The 20,487-nt window shown below is 46.2% G+C and overlaps 1 protein-coding gene across 4 annotated transcripts in view; it reads left to right on the top strand.

The window, feature by feature from the left end:
• Positions 1 to 3,462: 3,462 nt before the first annotated feature.
• The window catches only part of SETBP1 (SET binding protein 1), a 267,689-nt gene continuing 250,664 nt past the window's right edge, over positions 3,463 to 20,487 (top strand). For all 4 annotated transcript variants that reach the window (XM_059836818.1, XM_059836819.1, XM_059836820.1 and 1 more), the window contains exon 1: positions 3,463 to 4,540. The gene's annotated coding sequence lies outside the window, so the exon portion shown is untranslated. The remainder of the gene's footprint in view (positions 4,541 to 20,487) is intronic.

Here is a 20,487-nt window from a genome sequence, read left to right on the forward strand (position 1 = left end):
AACATTTTAATTCATACCTTGAACTTTGGGAGAGTTATAGATATTTAACTTATTATGCTATTTATATAAAAATAACAGGCTCATGGCCTTCATTACAAAACATCTGTCTCATGCAGTCAAGGTTATGTGTAGACTGTTAGGCACAAATAGGAAACTCATCTCAGGTCTGCTGCTGAACCAAACCAAGTTTATGAATTCCATCATACTATTTTTTAAAGTGAAAAGAACAAAGAGGAGAGAACTTCCTCTTTGAGATTATCCACTTAGATTGAACTTCTTGACACACAGCAGAGACAGAGGGAGGAGGTTGTTTAAAAGAGGGAAAATTTTCTAGAACTAGAAGACAAAACCACAGGTCAGAAAACCTTTGATGTCAGCGCTGATCTGCGGTGATTTATGCACACGTGTCCTACACGGTGACCACTCAAAGGGATGGGTCTTTTTCTGTTTATGAAATTTTTCACAACAGATTTTGATGTCTACAAGTAAAAGTAACCAGGTGTGATTTTTTTTATCTTTCAGTTATACATATGACACGTCTAAAAATAACTTTGGGTGAATCACAAACTTCCTTTGCTAGGTTTGAGTCTTTCTTATTTTTGTTTCCTTAAATTCTGCCATGTTTTCAAAGTGAGCATTAAATAAGCCATTATCTATATTGCTTTCCAAGTTGAACTCACTTTGAAATTATTTTTTTGTGGGGCTGCTTAAATACATTTGTTTATGTATGTGTATTCTCTCCAGAAGTAAATAAATACAAAATAAAAAGAGAAAAGGCTCAGAAAACACTTTTTATCCTAAATTTACTGAATATAATCAAAATATTACTTTCTAGGAAAGGAGAAGCAAATGTGATTTTTTTTTTCTTTACTTTCTTTTTTTTTTTTTTTTTGAGTATTTGATTTCATAATTTGGTTTTCTATGTTAATTTAATCATAACAATTATTTCATAACTATTTGTCAGCTTATTCCAAGGAGGAAGATGATGGTCATCAGAGCTCGTTGATACAGAGTTCACCTGCCAAAAGTTTTCATTTCAAAACCAGAATTCTTCACAGGCAATGTCAGCGCTGGCTCTGCCAAGAAATGTTGAAACTGTTTCTTTTTTCCTTTTGTTTAGATACAAAATGACAAAATGTATCTCCAGTTGGGTGATTTAATTCAAACAAACAAGCCTCCCTTCCATGTCAAAGAGCGGATTGGAAATGACAATCCCTGTTTGGTTTCAATCAGAAACGTCAACGTTTTCAGAGTGACATTTCCGATCCGAGGGTTTGTGAGTCCCGTGTTTGTTTGGGATGGAGATGGGGTTGATCTGTTGGTTGTCATTTGGGAGGCTTCTTGTGTATTTTACTGATTTATTTGTTTTCTCCTGTTGGAGAGAAGCATGAGGAAAAGACCATGAGGGAAGGACAGGCACAGGCTGCTGCACCTGAGCTGGGGTGTTTGGGATTTGCAGGTATCTGGTGGATGTCAGTCACACGGGGAGATCCAAAGGGAAGCGATGCTTTGGTCCCAGGAATTTTTTTCCCAGGAGCACAGTGGGGCTGAGGGAACATACTCACCCAGGTAGCTGAGTCTGCTGAGGGTTCAGGAGGGCTGTGCTGGCATCTCGTGGGCCCACAAATCTCTTCCACCCATTTGGGGTTAGACTGCGACCTGGGTTGTAGGTCTGTTGCTTCTTCCAAAGGGACAGGGTGAGAGAGCTGCAGTTTTTCAGTCTGGAGAAGAGAAGGCCTTTCTAAGGGAGCCCCTGCCAGAGCCTAAAGGTGCTCCAAGAGAGCTGGAGAAGGACTTTTACATGGGCCTGGAGTGGGGAATGGCTTTAGACTGAAAAAGGGCAGGTTTAGATTGAATATTAGGAAGAAATTCTTGGCTGTGGGGGTGGTGAGGCCCTAGCACAGGGTGCCCAGAGGACCTGTGGCTGCCACATCCCTGGAAGTGACCAAGTCCAGGTGGGATGGGAGTTTGGGGAAGCCTGGGATAGTGGAAGGTGTCCCTGCCCATGGCAGGGGGTGAGACAAGACCTTTTAAGTCCCTTCCAAGCCAAATGATTCTATGATGTAAGGGATATCAGATATGAATAAGCCTCCACGGACAGTGAGGGCCAACCCTTGCATCAGCTGCACACTCAATTCAGGTCACTCAGGATGATAGCCTGAAGCCACTCTCTGTCCCAGAGCAAAGAGGAGAGACTTGGTGCTCTTTGAGCCTCCTGCAGCACTCTGGGACAGGGAACCCTTTGGCACCATCTTTGCAAGGGATCAAGCAGGCAGAGGAACACAGTGGGGTACTCCCTAAACTCCCTCCCTGCCCCTGGAATTTTATCAACATCTGTAAGTACAAGTCCACAGCTCCATTCCACAAGTCTTCCCTCCTCTGGGGGTTCCTCCTCATCGTCTCTGTGGTTACTCAGGCAAGCCAGCAATTTACTCCTGTGAGTAAAGGTTCGCCCAGCTGGCAGACCAAAAGGCAGCATCATCCAGACTGCTGGCAGAGCAAAGGTGGGAAAGGAAAAGCCCAACAACTGGGATTTTGCACTGCTCCACCGGCCTGCAGCTGGGTTTGTGTTGTGTTTTGTACACTGATGCTGGTCCATTCTGAAAGATGATGGGGGTTGGGGGGTGGAGGTGGATTTAGTCCTTAAATTAGGGGTCGAGAGTCCTTGCTTATCTCTCCCAGCCCCAGAGAGGGAATTCTCAGTGTGGCCTGAACAGCAGTCACTGTACCCCAAAAATGTCTCACACGGGTCACGAACCCGCCGCGAAAAGCACACGGGGGGCTGGCGGGGGGGCGGCTGGGAGGGCGTGGGAGAGACTGAGCTTGGAGTGGGATAAATGGGATAAATAGCCCTGCCCTGAATCTCACCTCCTCTGCCTTTTCTCCCCTGCCCCCATCAGTGCTGCAGTTGTGTCAGGTAGTGGCACTGTTGAGTACATTAACCCAGAGCCGAGCATTGCAGCCACACCGAGTGCGTGTCTGCGTGTGAGTGTGTGTGAGAGCGTGTGTGTGTGTGTGTGTGTGTGCCTGATCATTACCATTTATTCCCCACATTTCGCCCCCTCCCCCCCGCCCCCAGTGCTGCAGGACTCCGGGAGCGAGCGATGGAAACAGAGGAAAGAGAGAGACATCAGCCCCCCAGATCTGCTTAACCAAATCGCCGCCCCTTGCAGGGAGGGAGAAACGGGGGGGGGGGGGGGGGGGGGGGGGGGAGAACCAGACCAAAAAGACAAAATAAAAGACAGAGAAAGGAAAAATCCAGCGGGGGAGCAAAAAGCCGCCCCCAGGCGCACCCTTTCTCAGCGGGGAAGGGGATGCGGGTGTGTGTGTGCGCTGTGTGAGTGTGTGCGAGCACCGACTCCGGCCCCATCAGGAGAAGGGGGTGTTTTCCCTCCGCCTTCCCTTCGCCCTCCCCCGGCCCGGCGCGGGGCGGCGCGGGGGGAGCGGGGAGCGGAGCGGGGCGGGCGGCCGCAGCCCCGCAGCCCGCCGGAGCTCCGGCACCCGCTCCGGAGCCCAGGGAGAGCAGGGATAAAGGGAAGCTTCCTCGCCGCCGCCAAGCAGCCCTTTTCTCCTGGCGGGGCTTTGCTCTTTTTCTTTCTTTCATTCTTTTTTTTTTTTTTCTTCGTGTTTTTTTTTTTTTTTCCTCCCTTTTCTTTTTCTTCTTCTTCTTCTTCTTCTTCTTCTTTTTTTTTTTTTCTTTTTTTAAAAATATTTTTGAAACTCCTCGCCGGGAAAAGCAAAACCGAAAACGCTTCCCCGCAACCTCGCCCCCCTGCAAAAAGGCTCCCAACCAACTAACAACAACAAGCAGAGAGCAAAAGAGGCCCCCCTCTAAAAATTTTTTTAAAAGAAGAAAAAGAAAAGAAAAAGCGAGAGAGCTGGAGACCAGCTCCATCGATTTCAAATCCAGGATTTCATCCAGTGCATTGAGGGGCTTCTTTTTTTTTTCGGTCTCTTTTTTTTTTTTTCCTTCTTACCCCCTCCTCCTTTCTTTCACTCCCACCCCCCCTGTCCCCCCCTTCTCCTCCTACTCACCCCCCTTTTTTCCTTTTCATTTTATTTTGGATCCTGCTAAAATTAGCCGGGACTGCTCTGGGTGTTGCGTGTTAATTTGATTTACTCCGGGATTCCGGCTTTCCAAGACGCCATTTTCCCCCCTTTCTCGCTCTATCTCGTTCTATTTATCCCTCTCTATCTATCTTTTATCTCTCGAGCTGCCTCTCCGTCTGTCTGTCCGTCCATCTCCCTCTCCCCGGTGCCTTCCTCCTCCCCCCGCCCTCCTCCCTCTGCGCTCTGCGTGCGCTGCGCGGCCGGGCGCTCCCCTCATCCCCATCTGACAGATGAACACCGCCATGGGTTTGCCGCAACACAAGCAAAAGCACCTTTGGGGGCTGTGGCGAGGGATTGAAACCGGGATCTAAAAGAGAAGAGACAAGAAGGGGGGAAATCCGAGGAGGAGGAGGAGGAGGAGGAGGAGGAGGAAGAAAGAAGAAGAAGAGGAAGCTGCTAAGAAGCCCCCGCTGCCGTTTTGGGGATATGGGTTAGTAAATGCGGGGAAAAAAAAAAAACATTCTGAGGCATCGAGGAAAGGTCTGCCTTGATGATCGGAATCGCAGGAGGATCGTACGCTTCTCTCCTGTTCCTTCACCCCCTTCTTTTTTTTTTCTTTCTTTTTTTTTTTTTTTTAATTTTTCCCCCTTCTGCATGCAAAAGTTAATGTCGTCCCCCTTTTTTTTTTTTTTTTTCTTTTCTTTATTTTCTTCCCCCTCCACTCTGTTGTGACTTTGCAATGGCGCGGAAAAGGGTTTTATTTATTTTTTTGGGAGGGGGAAATATTTCCCCTCTATGCATTGCATGTGAATCCTCCTCCCCATCCCCTCCGACCCCTTTCCTCCCCATGCTTTGTGCCTGTTTAGGAGCATGTGTGCGTGTCTGTGTGTGCTTGTCGTGGGGTGGGGGGTACTGGTGGTGCGTGTAAGACCGGGAAGGGGTTGGAATTTTTTTCAGGAGTTTGAATAATGTATTTATTTCCCCCCCCCACCCCCCACCCCCGCCATATACCCCCTCTCCCGGCCCCCGCTTTGGTAGCCTACATGTGTTTATATGTGTAGGTGGCAGCTATGTGTGTGCCTGTGGAAATTGGGGAGGGGGGGACACGACCCCCCCGCTTCATAAATTGCAGGTTAAGTGGAGCTAGAGAGCAACGCTGTAACCTTATGGGGATTTGTGTGTGTGAGTGTGTGAGTGTGAGCGTGTGCGCGGGGCTCCGCGGCCGCGCTCCGCGGCTGAACCGGGGGGCGCCGCTGCCCCGGGGTGGCCCCGCCGTGTTTTGACATTGAAAAGGACACGCAGCCCTGAAAAGCTGAGATTTTGGGCAACAACGAAGTGGGAGGACGGGGTGGGGGTAGTAATTAGCAAAGCGGGACACCCCCCCACCCCTCCCCGCCACCACCCCCACCACGCTCGGTGGCTGGATAATGGTTCTTAATAAGCCGGTGATTGCCGCCCTCGGGACCCTGCCGGCCCCTGGTGCCCCCACAAGGGGTGGAAGTGTAGTTCAGCTATGGGCAGGCTGAATACCGCCGGTACCATCGGGCTGCGGGGTGCTTTGGGGAAGAGGGGGTAACACGCAGCCCGCAGCCTCGGGCGGCTATTGTCAACCCCAGCCCTGGCGCGAGGCTCCTGCCCGGCGCCGGGCACTCGCACTCGCACTCACACTCACACCCCTTCCTCGTCGGGTTTCCCCGCAGGGCAAGGGGAATTCGGGTCCCCCGCAGCCCTTATTGAATCCCCGGGTGCGATCGTGTGTCAGTGTGAGCGAGTGAGTGAGTGTGTGTCAGCGTGAGCGTGTCCGTGTGTTTGCATCCCAACATCCCACCGCCCCAGCGGGCACGGAGCTCCCCGCGCTGCCCCTGCCTGCTGTATTTATGTCTCCAAAAGGCAGTTGAGAGAAGGATTTCCGATTCGTTTCCGCTTCAAATAAACGGCCCCGATAATCCCGGGCCTGACGCCTGATGCTCAAAAGGCACTTGGCTGCCGGGAGCCCAACCCGGGGAGGCGGGGGGGAGACGGGGCACACCCGACTCGGACACCCCCAGTGGGCAGGTCCCCCTGGCCTCTGGAGGGGTGATGAGAGGGGCTTGGTACCTGGGGGATGCGCACGGGGGATGCGAGGGGAGATGCGAGGGGAGTACCCACCCATTCCGGTACCGTGGGGTGGCGGTGTCCCCGCGGCTGCCGTGAGCCGGGCTAACCCAGCCGGGCTCTGGGAGGAGTGGGAGGATGAAGGGAGGAGGGCAGGGGAGCCTGGCAGGCTGTTCCCCCGGTGTACAGAGGTGTTTCATTAGCCACCGGCCCACGGCGGCCCCGCTCTGGGGTGGGGGTGATCCTCCGTGTGTCCTTCTATATCCGTCTGTCACACGGCAAAGGATGCAGAGGAGTGGGGAGAGAAGAGGGCAGAACTGGTCAGTGCTCCGCTGTCAGGGAGAGCATCTGAACCTCTTGGCGTGGAAGGAATTGTTCCAGGAGGAAAGGGCTGCTGGCAAATCCAGTCCTGTGTGGAATATTATGGGCCCAAATGGGAACTGGGATTACTGGTTTGAAAGCCCCTGCATGCAGGATTGACTTGGTGCAGGCTACAGAAATGGTATTATCAGGTGCCTACAGACAGGTAGTGACAGCATGAACCTGAGGAAACAAGTGGATCTTATATTGTGGACAGCAAAAAATCTTATCAGGGAATAATAGAATCATAGAATGTTTTGGTTGGAATGGATGTTAAAGCTCATCTCATTCCAGCCCCATTTTCCCTCAAGGCAGGGACACCTTCCCCTAGACCAGGCTGCTCCAAGCCCCATCCAGCCTGGCCCCAAACACTTTCAGGGACTGGACACGTTCATGGGAAAATGTGCAAGTGTCTGTTTCATGCACAGCTTTCTGCACTTCCTCAGCCTTCACTGAGATTACACCCCTCATCAGAAGCTCCTTCCACTCAAAGGAGAAACTTTTTTCCATCTCCATTTGTTTTTTAACTGAAAGGAGAAAAAAAGAAAACCCCATCTACACAATGGACTTGTACTTTAATCTGTGCTCTTAGCTCAGAAGGGTTATGTAAAAATAGGGAAAAAAACAAAAGCAGAAACACTCAGTGAATGGAGACTTCTCTTCCATCTCTTATTGGCTTCAACTTTTTTTTTTTTTTAAACTTCTCAGACTCAAAGTTTTAATTGAAACCAGAAGTCTATTGAGAAGTAACTGAGCCAAGAAAACCTCTGTTTTCTCTGCAACTAGGGATGGGGAATAAATAATTTTTAGCTGATGTTATTTCAAGTCGTTTGAGCTTTTTGATTCCTGCCAAAAAACCCAGCATAGATTATTAACACATTATCATTTTAGGAGGACGCACTTTTTGAAATACTATAAAATGGTGTGTTAGATTTGTGCAGAGCCATAAACTATGTTGGTTGTTGGCAAACAAAAGAAACAGTGGCCATGATTTATTATTAATAATGATCATAACTGAGCTATTTAGCTTGATTTGATATATACTGGTTTCACTACTGAGGTTGCTCTATATTTTTTTCAATAATATTGTACTTTGATTAAGTTGGGAACTGTTCTTGTTTAACAACTGCTATTGCTGTGTTCCTAATTATCTCAAAGAATTAAATGCTCAAAAAGGTGCAACCATATTTTTTTGGCTTCAGATGCTGCTTAATCTCCTCTTCTGAGAGGACCCATCCCTTGAGCTCCTTTTCCCTACCACACACATCTCTTAGGTGCAAGTGCCAATTTACCAACAGGACTCTTGTTTTCCATTACCAGATTTGCCTAATCCCAGTTTCAGTGACTTTTTTCCCCTCTCAGTAGGGCTCAATTGCTCACACATAATCTTTCCCTTCTCTTTTCTTTCCCCTTTGGACAACACCCTCCAGGACTGAAAAACTCTTGCCTTGTGCCCCGAGACTTGCAATTACACAGCAATTTTGACTCTTGACCTAACTAGTAGTAAGAAAGGCTATTGTCTAATGAACCACGTAAAAACAGTTCTGGGATCCAACAGATTGCTGTGATGGAAATGAAAGATGTCCCAGTGAACTGATGACTGATTTGTTTAACCATATGCCTAGGCGGTTTTCCTTGCTCCCCATCAACTACCCATCTCTGGAGTATCTGTGATCTGTGGGTCTGTGACAATGCTGAAAGGCAGAATTAATAACTGCCAAAATGCTTTCCATGAAGCATGGAGGGACAGATTATAAACCGTGCTCAGAACATGCAGCACCATTTTCGCCTACCATAGCATGCAGGCATGCAGGGTTTTAGATTTGTAAGTGCTGTGCTTAAGTATGCTTCTGGTGATGAGGGCAGCAAATCTGTGTGTAAAAATCTTAGAATCAGAGAGTGATTTTTGTGGAAAGGGAGTTTAAGTATCATCTCATTCCACCTCCTGCCATGGGCAGGGACACCTTTCATCATCCCAGTCTGCTCCAAGCCCTGCTCAATCTGGCCTTGAACTCCCCCAGGGCTGGGGCAGCCACAGCCTCTCTGTGAAACCTGTGCCAGGGCCTCACCACCCTCACAGAGAGGAATATTTTTCTAATATAGGTGACCTATAAAATAGTAAGTAGACAGAGGAAATCCATGGTAAGGTCTAGCCTCATTGCTGGAAAGTCCAAGAAACCTTAGGGCAGCATAAATACAAAGTTAAGAGCTAGTCCACAGAGGGGAAGGTGAGACTCTGTGGGAGAACCTTAGTGGAGAAGGTTCCCAGTGTTTTGCTGCAGGGCTTGTGGTTTCTACCGGGACTGGTTTTGCTGCTCTTGTAGGTTCTGTTCTCATTACTTTCTTTCCAGCTTGATAGAAGAAGAGCTCTCTTTCCCGTTATTCTTGCTGAGGAAATACAGTGACTTACACTTTTAGGAAATTGTCACCTTGATTAAAGATGGACTTCAAAATCCTCTACTCAGTGTTTGAGGCTGGGGGGACTGTCAGATCTGAAAGCGATTTGCAAACATTGGATATTGGGACTCCTTTTTCCTTCTATATAGACATGAAGTCAGTTTGCAAGTATGTGTGGTTAGCAACACCTGGAGACTGTTTCTTTCTCCTCCCAATGAGAAGGCTTCACCTGATGTGCCTTCAAAAGTCCATTGCATTTTGGACCTGTTTAGAGGTCTGCTGGATGCTGGGACCAAGCACAGCCCTGCAACAGGCACCTGGATTCTGAATTCACATTTGACTGCTTGTAGAGAGAACAAAGTTAAGGGAATAAACAGCTGGGGGAATAAAGGAAGACAAAATAATTTCTTAAATTGAATAAAAGCAGTCAGAGAATATCTCAGAGCTGAGGAAATGAGTGAAGGAAGTAGTTGATTTCTATTTATCAGCTCTTGAGAGAGAGCAGGGTTAGGAGCTATTTTGCCCTTTTGGAGCTGGATTTACTTTGGAGGACAAATTGTCCATATGCAATGCTGAGCTTTTCAGTAAGGTTTGGGATGTCTGGGTATGAAAAGAAACCTTCTGACATTACCTCATTTAGGGTTTTTTTGTCTTTTATGTCTCTTCAAAAGACCAAGCAGAAATTTTGAAGAAGAGCAGGTGACCAAAGAAGAAGGTGGCCAGGGAAATACTCTGGGAACATGGACCTTAGTGCTGCTCACACATCCCTGGGTCAGGTTTACTCTTGCTCATGAGTAGGCACTCTGGTGGGGCTTGTGTACTTGTCCATCCAGCACAGGGGTTTTTCAGGGAATACAGGAGTTGTGCAGGTGGTGAGGATGAGTTACCTTTCCTGTGTAGGGCTGCTGAGTGGGATGTGCCCTTTGAATGTGAGGAGAAGCCATGCAAGAGGAGGTCTATTTCCACACAAACATGAGGTCACAAGGCTCTGACCTGCCCTAGTGAACACCAGAGCATGAGATGGCCCAAGACTTGGCTCTGCAGCATATTGGGAGGAGCTGGGATTGTGGCTAAATGCAGTCGTGGGGTGACTTATTCATCTTCTCAATGCCTCTGAAAGAGGGAATTCCTGGTTCAGTAAGGGTTGCTTTGCAATCCTGGGCAGACAAGGGCTCTGTGAGGATGGCATCAATGAGAGCAACGTTTCCTCTACTGTAGTATGGTATAACTAGTAACAGTGCTTGGGAAATCTTTTCAGAAGAATGTGTGGTAGGCAAGCATGGGGTAACCCAGGACCCACTCAAATACCTCAAAATTAGAGATGGGTTGAAGATTGGAAGCCTGAGGTTTTAAGTTACCTTGAAATTTTTGTTAGCCTTTACCTCTAAAACTGAGATATATATGTATACAATGAATCATTCTCTTTCTGTCCTGGCATTTTAGCAGATGGAGATGCCAGTTTTGAGATGGAAGGGAGAAAATGATGATACTCAAACCAGAGGTCAAGCTGCAAGTTGCTACAGGCACGTCTTCCCTCTATAAGAACCCACATAACCTGAATGTCCTACTGATGTGATTTCTAAGACTTGGACACCGGCTTAACTTCCCTCTTTGTTTCCAGACCCAGCATATTCTGGAGTGATGCTTTGATCCATGTCTACCTCTCCTCAAGACTCACTAAACACTTGGCTTTGGAGAATGTGGTGGGGTTTCACTGAAACTCCTCTGAAATCCTGTTAGTTTCCTAGACAAGGAAACCCTTCCTGTAGTTTTTCTTTCCTTTTTTTTTTTTTCTTTTTTTTCTTTTCTCTCTCTCTAAAGCCTTCCTATGGAGCTCTATAGTGGGGATTCAATAGAATTCTATACTGGGAATAATTCTCTGCTGAATCCCTTAGTTCTTTTTCAGAAGGGATCAGAGACACAAAGCTGAACTGGGGGAGTTCAGTAAGTGTTCAAACAGGACTGTACACATGTAAAGTGCTGCAGCAGGCATCTGGGCAGAGTGCTACTATACATGCCCATTGTTCCTAAGGTTGCAAATCAGTTTAAAATATTAACCCATACATTCACATCCTTGTATTTTCCTTAAATCTTCAACTAATGGGCTGAAAAATGCCATGCTTCCTCTCTGTTTAATGACAATTTTCTTCCTGAAAAGTTGAGTAACTTTCCAGCTATCAGTTTTGTTTTCAAATGATTCAGAAAAAGGGAGAGTGGAAAAAGGATACACTTTCCCTTTTTAACTGCATGCTTTTAAAGAGGACAGCAGTCTCCATCTTATGGGTGTAGGGCTTCTTGATGGCCTCTGTCATCTTTTGGTGTTTGAGTAAAACAAAAATTGGAGGCCATGGTTCCTGATACCATGACAGATTGGAGTGTAGACATCCTGAAGTTAATGGTATTCTGTTAATGGTAGTCTGTTGGCTTAAAGAGAAGGGCACTGGCCCAACAAATCCTGTTGGATAGGAGTCATAAATGGCTTTTTTTCATAGGTGTTGGTTACATTAGATTGGAGTTCTGTGTCACAGGAGGTACTCACAGGAGCATGAGTCCTGCTCCTCCACATCTATCACCAGCATTGAAGAGACACTTGCTCTTAAAACAAGCTGTCTTCTAGGTGTGGCTTTTAGGACAGAACATTTTCTTCATCCTTAGCTCAGCAAACAGACCTCCCAAAGTCCTTAAGGAAAACCTTTTTTAAAAAAAAAACAGTGTGAGTAAAAAATAAAATAACAATAAGCTGCAGCATGATTCTAGGTAGGAACTGAGAACTTAATCAAACCCACAGCCACCTCCAGATGGGGAGCAGTAGCACAGACACCTCAGTTCAGGGCTCTCTTGGCCCATCACAGCCAACAGACCAAACTTTCTTTGGTTGGGAGCTAAGTGAAGGATTCAGATTAAGAGAAAGCAATCCAAGGTTCATTGGTGAAGAGAGGTGGTATCCATGACTGACTCGACTAGATTCTTCTCCAAGTGTTGATTCTATCCCAACCCTTAACATCCTCCTGGAGTCAGTGTTAGAAGTATTACAAGTGACAGAATGAGAGGAAATGGTCTCCAGTTGCTCCAGGGGAGGTTTAGATTAGATAACAGGAATAAATTGTTTCCTGGAGGGTTGATCAGCCATTGGAACAGGCTGCCCTGGAAAGTGTTAAAGTCACCATGCATGAAATGATCAAAAAAATGCATGGATGTGGCACTTGGGGACATGGGGTGGCCTCGGCAGTGCTGGAGGAATGGTTGGAGTACATGATCTTAGAAGGCTTTTCCAACCTGAATCATTCTGTGAGTCCATAGGAGTAATAATCCAAAGCGCTGGTCCTGTTTCAATATGGATTTGAGTGGTGAATCTGGGGCTCCTGACCCTCTCTGCTGCCGTGGAGGGAGCCCGACGTGTGCAAAGAGCACAGTAAAGTAACTGAGCTGGAGAGGCCTTTCAGGCCTGCAGATACTCAGCAGGCTTTTATCTCCTTCTGACTCAACTTCACACAGCACTTCTGTAACCACTTCCTCTTCATCATCATTAGAGGCAAAGGTGCTCCTTCTCTTTGCCCACAGCAGCTGTCAGTTATCTTGCCTTTATTATTGGCCTCAGGTCTTCCCATCAGCATGCTCCCAACTAATGTTTTTGTGCCTCTTGATACCACTGTCCCAGCACTGTGGGCTGCTCTTTGTTCCGTGTGCATCCAGCTGCATCCACTTGTGTCCTGTGCTGCTTTTGCCTCCTGATTTGTCCTCCTCTTCTTCTTCTCCTCCTCCTTCTTCTTCTTCTTTTCTCCTTCTTCTCCTTTGTCTTCTTCATCTTCTTCTTCTTTGTCATCTTCTTCATCATCTTTGTCTTTGTCTTCTCCTATCTATGAGGCTTTAAAGGAATTTCTTGCATTTCTGACCCCGACACTCTCTTTCCCCAAAAAAACTGATGTACTCTGCAGGACAAAGCACTCCCAATGTTTTCCTTTAGATACCCCAAATTATTGCTATTCTTCTTGTATGCCCTTCAGACATCCCTTTTTCTCAAAGTCCCCTCTTGACGTTGGGGATGATTGGTGTATTATACAGCACCAAGCAAACACCACTGCTTACTCGGCATGGAAACACACAGTGCAGTGTCCTGGATGGACAAAATCCAAACTTTCTTACTCCCAGCATCATTTGAAGCATGTGGAATGGAATAACATGGGATGTGTTGTTTGTACAGACTCCAGACTGGGCACGGGATAGATCCTGGACTGAAGCCTTTTAGGTCCTCCTTGTGCCATCACTTACGGCTCTGAGGAATGGATGCTGAGCCAAGACATGGTGCATTCCCAATCAGATGTGTTGTTAGATTTTATTTATTTCTTTGTTTTTCCCGAAGGAAGAGGAAGCTGGTCTATTTGGCACATGAGCAAGCAAAAATGAAATAATGGAGAAGGGGGGAAATAAAGGTGAAAGAAGGAGTTCTGTGGCAGCAGCAGTAAATAAAAACAAAACTCTCATTAATGATTCATGCAGAGAAATAACTTTCCACACATTTCGTGGTGCAGAGGGAAATGTTTGACCAGAGCAGAAGAGATTGTTGCCCTGCCATGATGGTGTTAGAAGGAGGCTACTGTGTATGATGGCAGCTCTCCAAGAGCAGAGTCAATCTAGGAAAGTTTGGTAACACAGATGATGGAATTGTACAGGGGTTTGCTTTCTGTGGCTGATCTCTGTGCCAATAACCTTTCCCTAAATACCCATAAAACTTTCCATTTGTAGCCTGGAGTAGCTGCTGCTACCTCCAGGATGGTGTGCTTGGCAAGAGCTGGCTGGAACATAGTAAGTATTTAAGTCCCCTTCTGTGCGCATTGACACTTCCTCCCAAAGAGTTTTATGGCTGTTGTTAATGGAATAAGTTTTATCCTTGCAGTGGCACACACTCAGCTGCATCTAGCAGAGTGCTGATGGTGGTCTCCTGGGTCATCCCAGGAGTCACCTCTGATTGTACATCACACTAAGAGTGATGATGATTGGTCTGGGAGCTCAGCAACCTGGTGTTGATCTGACTTAGGCAAATTCACCAGCTTGACTTTTTGTGTTGTAATGAGCTGAGGCACAGCTGGCATCTCTTTCTGCTTTTCAGTGTCCTGGAGGCCTGATGTTCACAAGGAAAACGGGCAAAAACTACATGCCAGCTATAGATGTCATTAGGATCAAACACTACCTTTGATTTCCTAGAGAAGTTGTAAAGGCCTGGAAGAGTTCCAGGCCAGATTGGACTTAGGGTTGGAGCAACCTGGTCTGGTGGAAAGTGTTCCTGCCCGTGGCAAGGGGCTGGAAAAAGATGGTTGTTAAGGTCCCTTCCAGCACAAACCAAATTTTTGTTGCCTACTTCGGAGGGAACAAATGGAAGGAGTTTGATCATTTTAGAGACCAGAAGCCTCTGTGAAAAGGTGTACATAGGTCTGATGACTGCACTCCCTTTCCCAACACTCTGATACAGCTTTAGGTAATGAGTGAGTAGATTTACAAAACCTTGGTAGATTTCTCAGGCAGGAGCTTGTAAAAGCCCTTGGGCAGCGTGATGAGCACCTCTCCTGGTCCTGCAGATGGGTGCTTTGCTGCACTGTCCACAGCTGTACCTTGGCAGTATTGCTTTTGTTGTCCTTGTGATTTATGGCCATGTCAGTTGTTTAATCATTCAGTTGGCCCTCCTGCAAGCCCTGTATGATAGTTAGTTACTTACATAGAAAGGTGACTATCTGATCTAATTATAAAGTCTCAAACCTAATTATGGAGTCAGATATGATTCCATAATCTACTCTAAATGTGTCTATGTTGAGAAGACAGATATATGTGTGTGTGTAATGTGCACACTTACATGCCTCTGTAATTACAGGTGTGCTTGGATTTTCATTTATTTCTGACTCTTTGTCTTGGGCAGGATTTTTGCAGCTTCATCTGGCTGTGACAGATATTATTTTACCACATCTTTTTCCCTCCAGCGTGACTTTTCCTGGCTCCCTTTGCCATACTTGGGCACACTGAGGCACAGCCATCAGTCAGTGTTGGTCAGGAGGTACAGAGGGATGGTAGCTCTTGGACTCAGCACAATCTGATGAACACAAGTAAAGATTATATTTCTGGCAACTGCCATTAACTCTTGCTCCTTGTTTCCACGTGGATAACCCACATCTGGGACAGCTTGCATCCTGTCCCTTTGCAGGAATTCACATAATCCACACAAAATCAGAGGCAGAATTAGAAGGATTTGAACAAAAGCAGAGTTGGAGGCAGAGGGACCATGTGAAGAGCAATCACATTTCTTCTTCTATTTCACCCTGTTAATGAATTACATACCTTTTTTAGATGAACACAAGGCAGATGACAGGGAGAGGGTGTTTCCTATGTGATCCATAATGTGGACAAAAAATAACTGCCACAGTCATTATTTGCACTCCCTGCCAAAGTTGGGTTGTTCTCTCAGAGGATCATGCCCTCAGGAAGTACGAGAGGCTGTGGTCCAAAGCTGCCATAAATCTAGCTCCAGGGCTCTGAGGATTAGATGCAGTACTGGTACATGATACTGATCCAGTATAAACTTACACTGGTTCAAATTCGCTAAAAAAAAAAAAAAAAATTGCAGTGATTTAATTTTATTCCAGAAGAGTTTGTATTGTATCATGTTATGTCACTTGTCTGCACCACTCTGGCTTACAAGTTCCATCCTCTGGAACTGACTTTAAGTCGCCGCAGAGAAAATGTTAAGCCTCATGTTGTGTGCTTGCCCATTCCACAGAAGTGTGATCAGATGCCTGCTCCTGATCAGCATCAAAGTCATGCTGCTGGCTATCTGGCAGTGCATGGACAGAGACCACAACCAAGCATGAAATTCCAATTTCTTTTTGCAAAACAATAATGAAGGAATAGGCTGGGCCATTTTTGTACTCCATTATGGGTTAACTGGGTTCAGTGCAGCTTGTCACATGCTGGGATGTTGGGTTTTTAAGAACCTGTGACCAATTCTGAAGTTTCACTGACAGTGCTCATAAAAGCAGGTTTCTGACCAAAACTTGCCCTTGGCTGTAACACAGGTTGTCCACTAGCTTCTGGCCCAGAGGCAACTGCATTTCCACAGTGTCATACATGACCATGGGAGCAACCTGTGAGTCCTTGGAGTGAAAGGTGAAATCTCATCATTAAAAACTGCTGCATAGTCTCCAGTGCTTTGTGGCGAATGGTTTTAGAAGGATGGAATGTAAAGAGGGTTCCAGGATTCCTGATATTTTGCAGAGATTAGGGATTTAATGCAATGTCCTACAGAAAAATGGAAGATCCAAAGGCAACCTGATAGGCACAGAGTTTGAAAAGTTGTGACCTCCCCTTTGCATCCCCAATAAGCCTCAGACTTGTGCTTTAGTTTCCACTGACTTGAACCTGTTAACAGGCTTTTTCTCTTTCTAACCCGTTCATTTCAGACTCTATGAATGAAATTAAAGCAGTCTCAGTACTTATGGTGGTATTAGTGTAGAAGGGATTTGGACAGCACCTTTTAATATTGCTCCCAACTCCCTGCTGGTCTTCCTAGTGCTTGAGCAGCTCAGAGTAACTGCAGAAACACTGGGCAGCTAAGCCTGCCTTGCTTGCATGTGTCAAAACAGTGTTTGCTTGCTCCTAATGTGGTTGCTGTCACACTTAGAATCACAGAATCATAGAACCACTAGGACTGGAAAAGACCTCCAAGATCATTGAGTCCAAGCTTAAGGCAAAAGCTGTGAGAAGTAATAAGACCACTTTTATTTCACAGAGAATCCCAAGCAGGTGGATTTCACCTCCCTCCTATTGGCTCTCACCTCTGTTTTTGTCCTCAGCAAACTTTCACTTTAATCACTTTATAGCTGGGGCATCTGAATACTCACAAGCACCAGGTTGCCTGAGGTAGAAGAAGGGAGCATATTCAGAGCCCCTAATAGGAGACATCCAGTATGACCCAAATAGGAGTTTTGTATTTGAAGGTCTTTACCCCCATAAGAGTGTTTGAGGTGCCCAGAGGAGCTGATAAGAAACTTGTGCACTGGTAACAAGGCTGAGCAAGCAGGCATTTGATTATTTCTCAGTACTTATCAGAGGAAGTGTGAATCTCTCCCTAATTAAGAGCTAATGCCAACTTCTGTGAAATTTATTGTCATTCACCTGTGAATTATCCTCCTCAAATTTAACTTGACTGCAGGAAGCCTGCTAGCAGTAACACTTTCCTCAGTGAGCCTAATTTGGAAGGTAAAATGCCTCTGTAGCTGCTTATTGAACAGGACTTGGTGCTGGTGAGCATTGGAGGTCTGGAACGATAGCTTGGGTCAGCACTTAGAAATTCAGACATACCTCATGTCCTAGGTATTTAAAATAGAAATAGAGCTCTTCCAACAACAGGACAAGGAGGAATGGCTTTAAACCAATAGAGAGTTAGTTTAAATTGGGTATTGGGAAAAAATTGTTCCCTCTGAGGGTGGTGAAGTCCTGGCAGGTGGCTGCTCCATCCCTGGAAGTGTTCAAGGCCACGTTGGATGGGGTTTGGAGCAACCTGGGATAGTGGAAGGTATCTCTGCCCACAGCAGGGGGATGGAATGAGATGAGCTTTAGAGTCCCTTCCGACACAAACCATTCTATGATTCTGCTCACAGGCACTCTGGAGAGGTGAGGTTTCCAGCAGAGGTTACACATTCAGAGGCCTGAAGTGAGGTTTCTAATTAGTCAAAGCACAGGTAGCCTGCCCAAACTAGAAAGACGAGTATGATGTCCCTGCACCCAAGTCATTTAACTATTAACCCTGAAGGAGAGTAAGGAGATATCTGGAACAATGACCCAGTTAATTCTGGGTGTAGCACTTGAGTGCAGGGTTATTTGTTGCTACCTGTGGGTCCGGTGATATCATTTGCAGACTCTTGGCAGAACGGGAGGCCAATACTTTCAAGCTGGGTTTTAAGGTGGATTTGGCATGAATTCATCTGACACGGGTGTAATGCTATGACTTTATTTATCTGTTGCTTGTTTATTCTGAGCTGGAGGCACACAGCCAAGCATGGATGAGTACTTGGACATTATGACCCAGCGTTTGGGTTCCACAACCAGACTTTGGAGCAGAAACCTGGCTTTTTATTCACCCTCCATAAAACATTACCCAATGCCTCAAAACCTGAATGACTCCTTCTGTCCCGGAGCCATGTGCTGCATTTAAGCTCCCATTCAGGTGAGGGTCCCAAGAGGGCTGGTTCATAAAGGCAATGGCAGCTGTCCCTTCCTTGTGCCCTTGCTGGCTGCAGGTTCATCCTGCTGAGCTGCTCCAGAGCCTGCTCTCTGCAGCCAGCAGTGAGAGAGGTTAAAAGCCTGTGGGCGGAGGCCAGCACACAGTGCCCATTGTACATGCGTGCATACCAGAGCAGTAACTCCCTGGAATGCTGCACCTCCGAGCTTTTACCACCTTGTGTTTGTGTTGCAGCCCAGGAGAGTGTGTACATTGTGTCCCTCTCTGTGTAGATTAACAATGTAAAACGGCAGATAAATAAGACTTTTTTTTTTTTTTTTTCTTTTTTCTTCTTCTTGATTGGGCTGGTTGGAAGAGGAAGGTGTCTCTGACTCCCATCACCTCCACAAGCACAAGGAGAGGCAAAGTGCAAAGTCAGCCAATTAGGTGGAGCAGCTCCTTGCAACCGGGTGGCTTTCATGTACTAATTGTGTTAGTAATTAGCAACTACCACATGGTTTGGGTTCAAAATGCATGGCATTTTGTAAGGGCATTAACTATCCCACTCTACAATGAGTTTGAAGGATGTAAATGTGATCCTTGCTTCCCAGAGGTGAACTAGAGAGACTTGCTGACCACAGGGTGAGTCAGGGCAGGCATGCATGAGACCTCGAATCTGTTAGTTCCTCAAGATCATCTCACAGGAGGATCAGCTCAGGGAAATGAGTCTCTCCACTACTGCCAGGAGATGTGCAATTCAAGTATAAGTGTTTTTGTGGTGCATTTCTATCTCCTGTGAGCTACGGAAACCATCCCTAAGGCCAGATGGCAAGTCCAAGTTTGGGGTTTTTTTTCCTTTTTTTAAATTTTTTCTTTCTGCTTGGGTTGTCAGCTTGTGCTATTTATGGGAACTTTATTTGAATTTGTGTCTGCTGGGACCTGGGTGGAGGTCCCCGAGTGATTTCATGGAACTGTAGGACACTTAGGACTTTTCACTAGTAGCCATACATGCCCAGGTCAGAAAAGTGACATATGGCCACACTCCACTGAAAATTTGGATCTATAACTAATAAAACACAGTTATTATTACTTCTTGTTGAATTTCAAGCCCCTGCAAAGTACCTTTAAAAAGCAAAAATAAGCCAGTGCTACAAGGATATGTGTTTCTTCTACGTGAGCTGTGCTCTACAGTAGTGTACACTGGCACTCTTGTTCTGATTTGGTGATAGGTTGCAAGATAATTTTCATTTTTTTTTTCTCTTTGGCATATCGCTGCCAAGAATGACCTGGGAAATCCCTGGCTGTGCTCAGATCTTGATGGCAGTTGGTCAAGTGTAGCTGAGCTAATCTAGCAGGGAGCTACTCCTGAAAGAGCCAGTCTGAGCTCCCAGCACCTACTCCTGGCAGTGCCTTCCTGTTTCCTTCTCCATTTGCCAGAAGTGTTACTCGTTGTTTCTCCTAAAGTAGCAGAAAATATATTTATTTCTCTCTACTAATTTTGTAGACTTACACTTTTTTGTGGATTCTTATGCTAATTTTGTGTCTGGAATTGGCTCGCCATGAGGGGTGTGTGTGGGCTGGCAAAAGGGGAGTTTTAGGGAGGGTGCATGAAAGCACCTCAATGCCTTTTAAAACACACCATAAGTATTACTTATAACAAGAATTTCTTGGGTGATACAACTTTTGCTTTAACTGAACATCCACGGCTTCTCTCTTTAACTGAGGCTTTGTAAGGTACCAAGCAGGAGTGTTTCCATCTCAAAGGGTTCATCTCTGATGTTCTAAAGAAAGATAAAATTTGCAAGGTTGACAGCACAGTCTTTGCATCATCCAGCGAAGGCTTTTCCACAGAACATTGGAATGAGGGCGTGAAGAACTCTGGAAAACCTTGAGTTTAGCTTTTCTCCGTGCACCTCAGTGTTTGGGACACTGATATGCCCTGAAAGAAGCCCAGGTGGATACTCTTGCAATTCCAGTATCCCATAGAGCATCTTGGGCTGCAGTTGGTCTCTAATAAATTGTTCATCCAAAGCAGGATTACCCTCAGAATAGCTGGCAACCAAGGGCATGTCTCTCTCTCACCTGGGAAGTGAGGAAACAGAGTTGAAACTCTGCTGCTGATTCAGAGGGCAGCACCATGTTTTCTGTGCTCTGATCACTGGGTTATTGTTTAACCCAAGGCAGGTATCTGAGTTTACTTTTTTCCCCTGCTGGAAACCCAGTGGCAGTGAGCACGTTGAGGTAATGAGGAGGTTCATGGATGTGGACAACTGGCTGTCCCCTCATTTATTGCATAGGTCAACTTGAAGATGCTTGTATTGAGACAACAGTTTGGGTTGGTTTTTGGTTTTTGTTTTTGTTTTTTTTTAATATATATCCATTGT

The sequence above is a fragment of the Haemorhous mexicanus genome, chromosome Z (genome assembly GCF_027477595.1).
Source record: "Haemorhous mexicanus isolate bHaeMex1 chromosome Z, bHaeMex1.pri, whole genome shotgun sequence".
In the NCBI taxonomy this organism is placed as follows: domain Eukaryota; kingdom Metazoa; phylum Chordata; class Aves; order Passeriformes; family Fringillidae; genus Haemorhous; species Haemorhous mexicanus.